Source organism: Lissotriton vulgaris, chromosome 8, assembly GCF_964263255.1.
Source record: "Lissotriton vulgaris chromosome 8, aLisVul1.2, whole genome shotgun sequence".
Lineage (NCBI taxonomy): Eukaryota > Metazoa > Chordata > Amphibia > Caudata > Salamandridae > Lissotriton > Lissotriton vulgaris.
This window is the reverse complement of record NC_141696.1, coordinates 7,943,826-7,959,370: the sequence shown is the minus strand read 5'-3', so window position 1 is coordinate 7,959,370 and position 15,545 is coordinate 7,943,826.

The following is a 15,545-nucleotide window of genomic DNA, read 5'->3' as shown; positions in this document are numbered from 1 at the left end:
CAGTCCCCAGTCCTTGCTCAAATCCCTGACTGTGTTCCTGACATAGTCCCGGACAGTCCCTGACACATACATTTGTCCCATCCACACTACTATAACGATTCTAAACAGGTGACCTTTTACCTAGTAGCTCACTCCTGTCTTTTTGACACCAGGTTCTTGGCACCCTATCATAATCCCTCTACCTGAAGTACGTACATACACATGCCCCAAGGCACGGTACATTTATTCCGTATAAGGCTCACCACTTTTTCATCTTTGACCAACAGCCAGCTGTGCATGATCACTGTTTTTAGAAAAGGATTAGTGAATGTTTTCAAAGCATCCATGGTTGTTTTGAAAACATATGGATTCTAGAAGAACCCCCGGAGTGACCACTTTAGTTTAAAAGACCCCTCTCCCCCTTAGAAATCATAGTGCAGAATTCCTTCCAGGCTGGACCGAGGTTCTGCAGGCTGATCCTTTGACAGGCAGAGACCCGACATCCCTTGCGGGGTGTCATCCTCGGAGCAGAGGCGGGGTCCTTTGATCTTTACCATCAGGGGAGGGGTTGGAAATTCCCTGGAGGATTATTGGCTACATTGGGTTACATTTAGCACACACATAAATGCACATATGCATGTTTCATCTATATATCCAGGCTAGGTACATGTAGGCAAAATAGATAGGCAGCATATTATAGGAGTACGCCAATGCAATTGTTTTATATAATCGGCTTATGTTCATCTTTTTAGCACTATGGTAGAAATGTATCTACTGTTTACGATAGTGGTGCTTGAGATCACTTTTGTCTGCTCCTGTCTTCTGATTGTCGCAGTAAATATGTTTTACACTAGATTGATGCTTGACCAATAAATAATTATTGAAACCGTATCAATTGTCATTCTATGTGTATTCTGAGAAAAGTAAGCACAAGTGAATGAGCGAAAAGTACTGTACTGTTTTCCATGATACCTGAGGAATCAGGGTTGTCATGTTCAGTGGTTGCCCGAAGCTACCTACACCGCTGTAGAATACAGGGTGGTGTTAGTGGCCCTGTAGAGCTAGCTGGTCTAACAGCTGACTCATCCTGTGGGTGTGTTTAGAGTCTGTCTATACACCAAGCCCCCAGTTTAGGTCATCCAAAATGCACAGGTCCTGGGAGGTCCTAGGAACTACACAACACGCGCACCACCAACGTTTGTTTGGTTCCTATATTAACAGCTAAAATATGAGTAGTGCAGTCGTGCTTTCTCAGAATGCCCTACTCTGTTCAGAGACATCTGAAGTGGGAAGGGATATCCACCTCAGCTGAGCAGTCATACCCTGTGTATTGGCAGCAGGTTTAGAGAAGTTTGTAAGGATAAAAAGTTCCCACATTGTGCAAATCCCTATCTCTTAAACGTTTTCTTACACTCTTTCTTTCTACAAATTTAAGAAAATGACTGAAGCTACAAGTACCTGGGGAAGTTCGGAAGGAGATGAATTTGCTAACGCTCTTAACAAGCAGTAACTCTGAAAATGTTAGAACATGGCATACCTGCAACAGGTAGCTATGTTACTTTCGTGATTGAGGCTCATGAGGTGTTCGGATTAGAGGTATTCTATTCCTGGGTAAAATTCCCACCTGCAGATCCAGAGACACTGTTATTCCACAAATACATCGAAGTGGATCCACCGGTAGAATACATTCCATACGAAGACATTGAAGTCCTGTTAACTTACCTGCAACACAGAAACTGGTTTAAAGGTGCCTCCAAGCATACAACTTCATTCGTAAGACTGGGTCTGCTCAGCACAGGAGGAGTGACATAGCCAGTCTTAGCGACATACAATCCACATACTGAGAAAGACACACTCCCACGCCGGAGGTATTACAAGCTGCTAAATATCAACTAAACAACTTAAACTACCCCTCAAGCAATCCAGTAGCAGGTTGGGAACAATTTACGGCTGATTTTTTAAATCAATATTCATCTATCGTACGGCACAGTTCATCTGCTGGCTCTGGTGCCCTAAGGAAGATATCAAGATCCCAGAAATCAGACCTAAATACCCACAAAAAAGAGATCAACCGACTGTTAAGAATGCTGAGAAAAAGCCCGGGGGACAGGGTCCTTCTTGCCAAACTTCAGAAGGATCGGTCGGACCTAAAAAAACTGAAATGGTCAGTCAAAAGATCCAATGATGACGACCTCTGGGCAAAACTACATTACGACTTAAAGGGTAATAACAGCGCCCAGTTTTGGTCTACAATAAACAAAATCATAAATCCAAAAAACTGCGGAATAACGTCCAACATTACCAAATCTTCTTGGGAATCCTTCTTAGACTTCTTAGACTTAGAATAGCTGGTACTGCTTGGCCCCCACAACGCTGCTTTCTGGGCGCCATTGGGACGCCGAGGGAGAGTGTAGCCACGCCCACATCTGCTGGCCACGCCCCCCGCCTTCGCATCACTTATAGCGCGCTGAAAACGAGCGTCTCGCTACTAACGTGTTACTCCTGAGGCGGAAAGCCGGGAGCTTTGCTGAGCCCATTTTAATCTTTTTGTTGTATTGCTGTGTTTTTTAAAATTGGAAAACTTGCACTGCCGTAATTTTGCACTGACCTTGATTCCGCAGTACAGCTGACAAATAGCTGGTACTGCTTGGCCCCCACAACGCTGCTTTCTGGGCGCCATTGGGACGCCGAGGGAGAGTGTAGCCACGCCCACATCTGCTGGCCACGCCCCCCGCCTTCGCATCACTTATAGCGCGCTGAAAACGAGCGTCTCGCTACTAACGTGTTACTCCTGAGGCGGAAAGCCGGGAGCTTTGCTGAGCCCATTTTAATCTTTTTGTTGTATTGCTGTGTTTTTTAAAATTGGAAAACTTGCACTGCCGTAATTTTGCACTGACCTTGATTCCGCAGTACAGCTGACAAATAGCTGGTACTGCTTGGCCCCCACAACGCTGCTTTCTGGGCGCCATTGGGACGCCGAGGGAGAGTGTAGCCACGCCCACATCTGCTGGCCACGCCCCCTCTAACGTCATCAGTTGTCACTATAAGTCATGTGTCAATATCGGAAGCGCAGCGGACGAGCGCAGCGGGCGCGCCGGTTGCGCGCCGAAGGCGCGCTAAAGGCAAGCTCGTCTGCGCTCGTCCGCGACGAGACCGCGACCTGCGCCTCCACCTCTAGCCACATTGACTCGCTGCCCCCACGCTATTCCCGAGACACACTGCTTGAATTACATGGTTCCGCATCTGAAGGTACGCTCTCTTTTGAGGACACTGCGTTTCCCCTGACTGACTTCGCCCATACGGGCCTGATCACTGGAGGCTTACTGAACGTCCGATCTTTACCTAAACACGCGACGGAGATCAGTCTCCTTATAGAAACACACCATCTTGATGTCCTGTTTCTAACCGAGACTTGGACGCAGGCCGATTGTAATATTGATCTTGCATCCGCCTGCCCACCCAACTTTAACATCTTGCACCTCCCTAGACCTAAGGGCCGTGGGGGCGGAGTCGGGATTATATTCCGTGCCTCCTGGATGGTCGACACTATAAACATTGACCCTGTGCCTGGGGTCGAGCTCCTTGGTCTGGCCATTAACTGCCACTTGGGAGATATTTTTACGGTCATAATCTGCTACCGGCCCCCTGGAGCCTTTTCCACTTCGCAACAACAAGCACTACTTACAATTTTTACCAATATGGCAACCTCCCATAATAAACTAACCATTGTGGGAGATTTTAATCTTTGGCCTAACGGTAACCTTGACACTGCACTTCATAACCTTTTGGTTTCCTGTGACAGTGTGGGGCTTCACCAACTAATCCGGCAACCAACCCACTCTGCTGGTAATCGGCTAGACCTTGTTTTCTCGAGCGCAGGTCTAACACAAGTGGGCAACATTCTGCCTATGAGTTGGACTGACCATGCACTCATCAAAATATATATCACTAGCACTACCGCCTACAAGCCCAAAAACTGTCGTTCAGCTGAACTTACTTACCGGAACTGGAAAGCTCTTGGAAAGCCCGGCTCTGCCACCCCAGTCTTTAATGTAGATGACAGTATCTCCCCCACTAGCTCGGTGGAAAACAACTATAGCACCTTCAGTAGCAGGATAACAGCTATTACGGACTCTATCGTTCCTTTGAAACAAGGCACTTCTAAAGGACGAAGATCCGCTCCCTGGTTTACCGACTCCCTTAAAACCCTCAAGTCAGCCTGTAAACAGGCCGAGAGGAAGTGGAGACACGGCTACTGTGACACCAACAAAACCCTGTGGAAAAACAAACTTTTCGAATACAAAGCGGCCATTAGAGTGAGTAAATCGGAATATTACTGCTCTACTATTGTCAATGCAGCTAACAGTTCAAAAAACATATTTCAAATTTTTGAGAATCTCCTACATCCGGACTGTACGAAAAAAACTATTCCTCCATCCCAGACGCTCTGTGATAACCTCGCAGAGTTTTTTCTGGATAAAATTAGGAAAATCATCAATAACCTGGGATCCTCTCTATCCCAACACCCGCCTACCTCTCATGCTACCAGCCCTGCATATTACACCCCCAGTCCAGTCGGCTTGGCCAGGGAAAGTCTTCTGGCTCTCCCCCAGATTCCCGAAGCAGACTTTGAACGACTGGCACTGAGCATCACCTCTGGGTCCCCGCTTGACCCACTCCCCCCAAAAATCTGGAAAGCTTATGGGCACGAGCTATTCCACACTCTGCGAAGGATCTGTAACCAATCTCTTCGCAGTGGAGTGGTTCCTAACCCCTGGAAGCAAGCATTAATCACCCCGCTGCTGAAAAAACCATCCCTGAATCCAGAATGCCTTTCTAATTTTCGTCCCATATCGCTTCTGCCTTTTCCGGCGAAAGTGGTGGAGCGATGGGTCAGCACCTGCCTATCATCTTACCTCGAGCAGAATCATGTTCTGGACGCTTTCCAATTTGGTTTTCGTCCAGCCCACGGCACGGAAACAGCTGTACTTACGGCCATGGAAGAACTTCGAGTGCGGGCAGACAGGGGCCAGGCAGCGGCCTTGATCCTGCTGGACCTGTCTGCCGCATTCGATACTGTCAACCACGTGATCCTGCTGGAAAGGTTGAGAGCGGCGGGTGTTGATGGTTCTGCCCTGCTCTGGTTCCACTCTTTTCTCAGCGACAGGAAACAGGCTATATCCCTTCCCCCTTATCAATCTGCCTTTTCCCTAGTCCCTCACGGTGTACCCCAGGGTTCCTCTATTAGTCCGATTCTCTTTAATGTATATTTACTACCACTGGTTTCTCTCATTAAATCACATAACATGACCACAGTGAATTACGCAGACGACACCCAGCTTATTGTTTCCTGGGAGGGTGAAGACTCTATAACTTTAGAGGCATTCCACAACTGTCTGAGAGACACTGCCGGCTGGTTACACCACAACTCCCTCCAATTTAACTCCTCTAAGACCGAGGTTCTGTTCTGCCCAGCCAGCCGCATACCTCGTCCCCTGCCTGCGGATTTCTGGCTTCCGGAAAATTCGGACAACCCGTCACCTGTGGCCAGTGTGCGGAATTTGGGCGTCATGCTGAATAATAAGCTGAGCATGGAAACACAGGTCTCGAGAACAGTTGCCACCTGCTCTGCTCTTTTGAGATCACTGCGTAAAATTCTGCCACTACTTCCACTTTCCGCCAGAGCACAGATAGTCAGGTGCACCATCCTGAGTCGTATCGACTATTGCAATGCTCTCTTGCTGGACTCCCCCTTGGTACTGCTGGACCGTCTCCAACGGGTCCAATCAGCAGCAGCGAAACTGGCACTTGGATGGTCTAGGAGATCCTCAACCACTGCTGCCCTAGCCGAGCTGCACTGGCTTCCCCTGAAGCAACGAATTGCCTTCAAGTCTCTGTGTCTGGTCTTTAAGGCACTCCACGGGCTAGGACCTATCCCCTTACAACGGCTGTTCAGCTGGTACACCCCTACCAGAGCCCTTCGATCCGCTACCGCTCGACTTGTAATAGTGCCCAGATTCAAGAGAGCCAGGATTGGAGGAAGATCATTCCGAGTGGCGGCTGCAAAGCTCTGGAATAGTCTGCCTGCTGACATTCGCCACACTTCACAGCTCCTTCCGTTTCGAAAACTAATAAAAACTTGGCTTTTCCCCTAGCTTCCCCCCTCACCAGTTATCTTTCTCCCACTGTTTTTCTATCTTAGGAGTAAGCTACTCTAGCGCCAGGATGCCTGCCAGGCGACAGTTGCGCTCTATAAATGTTTTAAATAAATAAATAAATAAATAAATAAGACTCGCACTTTAACCAGCAGGTCGCCACTATAAGTAAGTCCCAGGAAGCCCCAGAGGGCCAACCGCAACAAACAACAACAACTTGGCTAGAATCCAAATCTGAAATCTCCGCGGTTCTGCTTAAACTCATTGCGAAGGGAAGGAAGGATGGTGCAGCAGGACCAAACGGGATTCCTCCGGCCCTGTTCAAACTTGAGCCAGAATACTGGGCAGAAACGCTGACCCCTCTTTTCACGTCTGTGAGCCGATCCAGGATTCTTCCTGCCTCATGGAGGGGCTCAATTATTTCACCAATTTACAAGGCGGGGGATAGAACGCTGCCAAAAAATTATCGGCTGATAGCACTCCTGGACATCGAGGCTAAATACTTTGCGGGGCTCCTACTGACCCACCTGTGCGAATGGGCAATATATAATTCCGCCGAGCCAAACTGGTTTCAGCAGAGAAACGGGAACAACGACAAACTTGCAGGCAATTTCGCAACTTATCGACAAAGCAAGGGTGACTAAACAGGCTCTCCACCTTTGCTTTGTCGACTTCAAGGCGGCGTTTTATAACGTCAACCGGGGCTACCTCTGGAGAAAATTGGCCTCCTGGGGGATCCCCGATCCCCTATTAAACCTTTTGATCGAACTGCACGTGGGTCCAGGTAAAGCTCGGCAGCGGCACACACCTTTCCAGGCGCATTCCGACCACCAACGGCCTAAAGCAACGGTGCATCTTAGCACCGACCCTTTTCAACCTATTTACAGCCGACTTACCACCTGCCCTAGAAACCTGTAACGTGCATGCTCCACGCTTGGGGGGCAAAGCGCTGCCTAGCTTATCCTACGCAGACGACGTGGCTCTGGTCAGCCACTCTAAAGTAGGTCTCCAAAATCTCATTAATGCACTGCATGGATATGCCGAAGCGAACCTGTTAGAAATAAATATTGACAAGACCAAAGTTCTGTCTATAAATGGGAACAAAAAGCTGCACACTTGGTTCCTTGGAACAAAGGTTGTCGCAAATTGTTCAGAGTACAAATACCTTGGAATATTGTTCGATAAAGGAGGTCGCTTCTCGAACCAACTAGAGGCAATCAAGAGGAAAGTGATGCTGATAGCTACTACGCTTAAACAACTAAAGTCCAATCTGAATGGTCCCACTCTTCTCCCACTACTTCGTGTGGCACAAGTTAAGCTAGAGTCATCAATTACATACGGCAGTGAGGCCCTAAAAGGCATAGATCAGAAACTGCTGGACACAACCATTGCAAAGGCCTACCGACTTCTCTTTAATCTGCCAACCTACACCTCACAAGCCCAGATCCGGTTAGAGTTTGGACTGACCTCCCAAAAGCTTGCAAGAAGAGGTTCATACATAAAGTGCTGACAGAAAATAAAGAACTCGCCAGAAAATTCACTGAACCATCTGCTATGGCTAGACCTAAGCAGCTCTCTTGAACTGCCGGCAAAAACTTTTCTAGAGGAATCCCTGACTGTCACAGGTCTAAAAGAACTATGGGAAACTCCGCTTCCGCATGTGCAATTTAAGCGTGTCGTAAACAAGAGCATAAAAAGTCAATCGCACTTGGAAGATAAAGCGACCTTTTCACAAAGGCGACACGCATGGATGACTTTGTCCACATACAAATCGCCTGGGTTACAAGGATACTTTGGACTGGGGTACGGCAGGAAATCAAAAGAAGCCTTCTTAAAACACAGGCTAGGAATTCTACCCTGTATTCCGCATCTGCAACCATGGCTGAGAAGGGACTGGGGGACAAAATGCAGGCTGTGCGGGGCAGAGTATGAAGATTTCGAACATCTACTATGCACCTACCCAAGGCTGGAAGAGGAAAGAGTAGCCCTGTTAAAAACTGCCTTCAATGAACTAAAAATCCGCACACGCAGAAAAGCGGTTCTTGCTTGTTTCAACCCAGGCCTTCCCCCATTAAATGGGAAGTTGGTCAAATTCCTGAAATGTCTGGAACTGAAACTAAAAAATCTGGAAGATGGCACCAGACCAGATTAGTTGAATATTGGCCAAGACACCACACTTGGACCTCACACCTGCACCAAACTGTGTTTATCAAAGTTCTCTTGTTTTAAAAATAATATATTTTTCTTACAATCTTTTATCCGAAGGTATGAGCTATCAATGTATTTTTGTAATGGTTTTAATTAACCTAAAACAATAAAAATTACTTACTTACTTACTTTCAATAGGGGAAGTGCGAAAACTATACAAAGAAGTAGTCAGGCTATACAGACACATTGTCCAGTTTGTCATGCGAACACTCACAATACAACCTGCTCCAGCTGCTCCAGCTGGTCCACACCAGACCACACCTACACTCAGCCCACAAACATTAAAAGCAATAATGGGTGTGTTCCTATCAAAAAGAGAACAAGTGCCATTCTAGATTGCACAGAAAAGTGCACAAATGGAAGCAGTGTTCCCCCATGCGGGCCCGCAGGAGAAACACAGAATGTTAACAATTTACTTGCAAATGGGAATGGTTCCATCAATTGAGGATTGTACCACTTGGGGAACAATCTTTGCTGCAGTTTCCCTTAGAATACATGGTACCCCTTCCATAGCAGTGATTCTAGATGTATTGAAACACATACAGAATGAGTACTGGCCAGGACCTACCCTGGACTTGGGATTGAAACTGATGGGTAACTTTGACCAAGATTTAGCCATTATGCTGAGTAACATAAAAGGGGAAGCAGCAGCTGTGGCTATACGCCAACGCTCAAGGGAAACAGCTGCTGGGAATCAGGAGTGTGAATTACCAAAAATTATTGAAGAAACCTATGCATCATGGGGTAGAGATAGTTTGGGAGTCAAACCCGGGAAACCTCAAATAGAGAGTAATTCTGATAAGGATAACTCAAAGCAAGAACCCGCCTTGTAGGAGAGTAGGGTCTGCTTTCCTATGGTCACCCCAATTTTTGCTTTTTGCTTCACTGGTTTTTGACTTAATGTGGCTGTGAGCCTGCTAATCAGACCCACAGCCCCCTGTTCTCTCTCTAAATTCACATACATGTACTTTAGGTACATCACCAATTGGGTATTGGATCACCTTATGAGCCCCTGTGCAGTGTACTAGAAGTACCCAGGGCATAGGTGCATCACAGGCCTACCAGGGGCTGCAGCAGGTATACACCTGTTACAACGCATTTGTTACAACGCACTACCATTACAACACAACTTTTACACCGCATACCATTACAACGCATTGCGCTGGGGGGCGCTCTAGGATAGGGAATAAGTTTAATTTTCTATCCAACACCTTCCCTAGTGTCCACGGGGACTGGTGTTGGAATAGAAAATTATACTTACCACTATCCAGCGCCCCAAAGCGCTATGCGTTGTAATGGTATGCGTTGTAATGGTCGCGTTGTAATGGTAGGTAGTTGTAACGGTATGCGTTGTAACATGGTACATCCATGCAGCACATCTTTTGCCACCCCTGGCTGGCCATCCAAACAGACACAACTGGCTGATCACTCAGCTGGGGCAAGGTCGTGTAATCACCCCTTGCTTACATATAGTATATCTATGTCTAAACCTTTATCTGGACACATATACACCTATAAGTCACTCCTATAGCAGGCCTTAACAATCCTGAAGGCAGAGTGATTGGTTTTATGTGAGATGGTGCTCTAGCATGAGCTGAGCCTGTCTGCAGCTTTCCTTATAGCTGTTCCAGGGTATTGCCATACCATATACTCTTAAGTGCATTATAATCCTCGCAGTTATTGCTAACTTTGGTTTGGCTTTATCAAAACATGTCGTGTAAGGTGTCATACACTTTGGAATACTACCCCATGACCAGTTCTGGCGACGGGGGTAGCATTCCACCCTTCTAGAAGGAGAAAACATGTTACTTTACTTAAACGCTGTTAAATGTAACCAGAACCTCAGCATCACAAAATGGATGCTGCTGCCACAGACACAAGTCTGGCCTCCTGCTGATGACCGAAACTCTGGCAGGGGAGGCCTGGACAAATGGTATTCTGTCACAGGGAGGTGTTACACCACCCCAGACAGGAGATAGTGGATTGAGGCAGGCAGGGCGAGTGAAACTAGACACTGCATGGGGCGCACAAGTCTCCCCATTCATAGCCCAGTTCAAACCAGTGCTGGGGCACGCCAGCCCCAGCTCTGGCGCGAAACTGGACAAAGGGAAAGGGGTGTAACCACCCCCTTCCTGGGTTCCACCCATAGGAAGGACCTAGCAGGTAATCCAGCCCCTTGATTTGGAATAAAGGTAGGAGCTGTGCCCATAGACTTTAGATAATCCTGACTGAAACTTGGAAATAAAACTCTGGACCCTTCGACCTCCCACTCGACGGCGAAGACTGCAGAATCTCCCTTGTGGTCAAGGAGTGACCACCCTGTGCAAACAGGCACCATCCAGCGCCCAACAGTTTTCTTTGTTGCAGCTCCTGCCAGAGCTCTAGCAACAGAGATCAACCAAAACCAGATTCCCAGGCATCCAACAGCCCGATCCACAGCCACAGCAATGCTGAGACCCGTGGAGGCGACGTGAGACGGGGGACCGGCTATCTTGAAAAGACTGCAAAGTGCTGACAGTGCAGCTCTCGAGGCACCCTCGAAGCTGTGCATTAGGGTTTGAGAAGCCGCAGCCCCGAGCAACTCGTGCACCGAAGATCACCCCTCCACACTCATCGAGTGCTGTGTGGGGCCCTTTTGCATTTTCCCACTCAATGCGTCTGTCCGGTCACTTGCCCATTGGCTAGTGGTCACTACGACAACGAATCTTTAAAACTACTCTGCTGGTCTGGTTGCTCAAGACTGGCCCTCGCTCCCCTTAAAAGGAGCAGTCCCTCTGACCTTGCTGGTCCGAGTAAGAAGTGATCTTCAAATCCTGCATGGGTTGCATTTTCCAATGCCTGTTAACTCCGATCCGGAAGCCAACACCGCCGACAGCAAGAGCCTTTGTGGGACAGTCCGTGTTCCACTCCTGGTCATCGTCGATGCCCCCGAGTCCACGTGGCAGCGGAGACAAGCTTCTCGACAACCACCTGATTGCGCCCAACATCGCCTGGTTCCTTCCTGGTTCCATCCTGGTCACTGGCTAGTGACCCAGACTCTGTCCCCTCTGCTTTCAGGTACTCTACATCTTCGATTCACCCTGGATCTAACCGGACTCTTCTCTCCTGGTCGCCTGCAGAATCTTCATCTCCAGGCTCCATAGAACTCCATGACGAAACCCGACACACTTTGACACCTATGCACCCGCTTCCTGTGGGTGAGGTAACAATCAAACACCGGTGCTCCTGTAGTGGTTTACACCTCTAGTGTCCTAGTTTTAAGTTGCTAAGTTCTAGTCCAGTCGGAAGACTTCTAAAACAGTAACTTTCACGCACCATTGACTTTTCATTGGTGCATGCGTGTGCTTTTAGCGCTGCACATGAATCCCGTGGGCTACTCCTGTCCTAACCACATTTACTCCAGTGTAGTCCCAGCGATTCCCAAGGCCCTAGGCCTTACCATTGTTCGTAAAGTGATTCTTATACCACTTATTTAGTATATGGTTTAAGTGGCCACCGGGCCTATCCATAACTGTGCAACTTTTGTATGTTTAACTGTGCTTTTGTTTAAACGCTTGTGCCTCTGTCCTCATAAAGAGTACAGAGGATTATTCTAGTAATAAATACATATATTTTTATAATATATAACTTGTGTGGTGTCCTTTCATTTGATATTACAGGATTGCATATGGTAAAACAGCTGGCTTCACATGCCCTCTTGAGTTTAGCCTAAGACTGCTTAGGCCTATGCTACCCCTAGGATAGCTTGTCTATAAGGTTGACTTACAACCACCACCATAAGGGTTGTTTGGACTGATACAAGGTGCTTACTAGAATAGTGAACATCATACTTCAGGCCAACTTCTCACATGCTTCTTCTAAAAAGAAGTGGGATAACAATCAATCTAACAATAAGAATAAAGGGAAAAATTCACAATCAAGGGATGGGTCTCCCCAATTAGTGTCCTCTGAAAAGAGGTATAACCTTAGAATTTGTGATAACATTAGACAACCTGACAGGTATCAGGATGCTGATACACGTTCTTCTCGTTCCTTTCAGGGTTCATAAAATAACTCAGGGAGGGAAGGACGGTCAGAAAAAAAGACAGAAGATCGACCAAAGGGAAAAAGGGAAACACATTGCAATGCAGATTATATTATCAAACAGGAAGAACAACCTAAAGCAAAGCCTTAATTTAAAAAGAAGAAATTATCTGGATTAAAAATAAGACATGCCCAGACTACTAAGAACTCAGTTTCCGAACAGGCAATGGGCTCTGACGATGCTAGACAGCGTGGCAGAAGTAACAATAGCTTGCCAGAACCTAAAGGAATTTCTGGTGACAGCAGTATTGAATGAACACATCACAGTAGAAACTATAGATGGATCACTGACAGAATATCGAGGAGCAAAATATCGACCTGCCAAAATATCGTGGAGAAAATATAGAATGCCAGAATATCGAATTCCTATCTACAAACAGGTAAGTACAAAAATATTGAATCCAAAATATCGTTGTAAAACATATAGACAGTCAAAATATCGAATTTATTAAATGTCTTAAAAGTAATTTAAAATTAATATAATAATAAATATAATTAATTTAAACATACTTAAAATACTTGAATAAACTTAAAATTAATAAATAATTAATGTAACTTAAAAAAAAATAATAATAATAATTGTAATACATGTATATATATATAAATACATAATATTAACAAAACATATACAATATTTTTACCGTAGGATAGCAAGAGGGATACATTTCCTATTACCACTCCAGTGAGTGCAACAGTAGAGAAAACATTGGATAGCGTAGGAGTAAAAATTACTATTCCCACTCCAGAGAGTGCAACAGTAGGGAAAGCGTTGGATAGCGTAGGGGTAAAAATTACTATTCCCACTCCAGAGAGTGCAACAGTAGGGAAAGCGTTGGATAGCGTAGGGGTAAAAATTACTATTCCCACTCCAGAGAGTGCAACAGTAGGGAAAGCATTGGATAGCGTAGAGGTAAAAATTACTATTCCCACTCCAGAGAATGCAACAGTAGGGAAAGCATTGGATAGCGTAGGGGTAAAAATTACTATTCCCACTCCAGTGAGTGCAACAGTAGGGACAGCGTTGGATAGAACGGGAGATTAAAATGTACTATTCCCACTCCAGTGAGTGCAACAGTAGGGAAAGCATTGGAAAGCGTAGAGGTAAAAATTACTATTCCCACTCCAGAGAGTGCAACAGTAGGGAAAGCGTTGGATAGCGTAGGCATAAAATGTACTATTCCCACTCCAGTGAGTGCAACAGTAGGGAAAGCATTGGATAGCGGGAGGGTAAAAATTACTATTCCCACTCCAGAGAGTGCAACAGTAGGGAAAGCATTGGATAGCGTAGAGGTAAAAATTACTATTCCCACTCCAGAGAGTGCAACAGTAGGGAAAGCGTTGGATAGCGTAGGGGTAAAAATTACTATTACCACTCCGGTGAGTGCAACAGTAGGGAAAGCGTTGGATAGCGGGAGGGTAAAAAGTTTCTATTCCCACTCCAGAGAGTGCAACAGTAGGGAAAGCGTTGCATAGCGTAGAGGTACAAATTACTATTCCCACTCCAGTGAGTGCAACAGTAGGGAAAGCGTTGGATAACGTAGGGGTAAAAATTAATATTCCCACTCCAGAGAGTGCAACAGTAGGGAAAGCGTTGGATAGTGTAGGGGTAAAAATTACTATTCCCACTCCAGTGAGTGCAACAGTAGGGAAAGTAAATACTTCATAAATGAATAAAATAAAAAAAAATATTAATACCAATTACAAATAATATAAAATAATTACAATGTTATATAATATATTAATTAATCAATTAAAATTACAAATTAAATGTAATTATTTAAAAAATTACCTACTAATACAAAATATTTACCAATTAACACTAAATTCATTAACAATTAATAAATAATTAAATATTACAACAAAAATAAGCAATAAATAAATTTTAAAATGTAATTATTTATAATTCAATTACTTCCCACACTATTCCCCTATAAACGCACAACCCACTACTGAAAAGAAATTAATAAAATTAACATAATTATCAATTAATCAATTAATTAAAAATAATGACCACTTATATTTTAATTATTTACCAATTAATACAAAATAAATACCAATAAATAAATTAACATATTTAATTAATTATATTTAAATTACTTCCCTCCCTATTCCCCTATAAACCCACAACCCGCTACAGAAAATACATTAATTTAATTAACATCATTATCAATTCATCTATCAATTAAAATGAATTACCAATTATATTTTAATTAATTACCGATTAATAATTAATTACCAATTAATTCATCATAAATACCAATAAATAAATTAACATATTTAATTAATTATATTTAAATTACTTTCCACCCTATTCCCCTATAAACCCACAACCCGCTACAGAATTATATTACACAAAAGTTAAATACAATTACATTAATTAATTAAAATGAATTATAAAATAAATATACACTTTTCACACATATAGTAACATAAAAAACACTTCAAAAAATCGATATTAACTTACTTACCTCAGATTCGATATTTTTGTTGTCTATATTCTATCCATTCGATATTTTGTCCATTCTACATTTTGGATTCGATATTAATGCTATTCTAAACGATAGTTTGCTATTCTATTCGATATTTTTGTAGTCTATATTGTGTCCATTCGATATTGTGTACATTCTATATTTTTGACTCAATATTTTGCCCATTCGATATTTTTTATTCGATATTATGACTGTATACCACTTTGGATGCAAGAGTTAGTGTCTGTTAGACGGGGAACCTGAGGGTCGGCCGAGCAAGGGGGAGAGGCCTCCTGGCGAGGGTCCTCTCCTCAGATCGTACGGACGAGCAACTACCCCCCCACAGATGGACGCCACACAAAGATAGGTTCTTAACACTTTTATAGGTATTCTTAGGCAGGTTACTCTTAACGATACAGAAGGGAACAGGATATTGGGATCCCTTCAATTCTAGTCTCTGTGGGAAGGGGGTAGCGGGACAGTCTCGGTACCGGTCTGGTACGGGGATATCTGGCGTACAGCTCTCAATCCTCGAGCTGGATGGTTCTCTGGTAGGGGCCGCGGCAGCGCCAGCAGGCCTTCAAGGATGGTTCACGAAGATGAGCCGCGGCAGCGCCAGCAGGACTCCAAAGGATGTTTCACGGAGATGGGC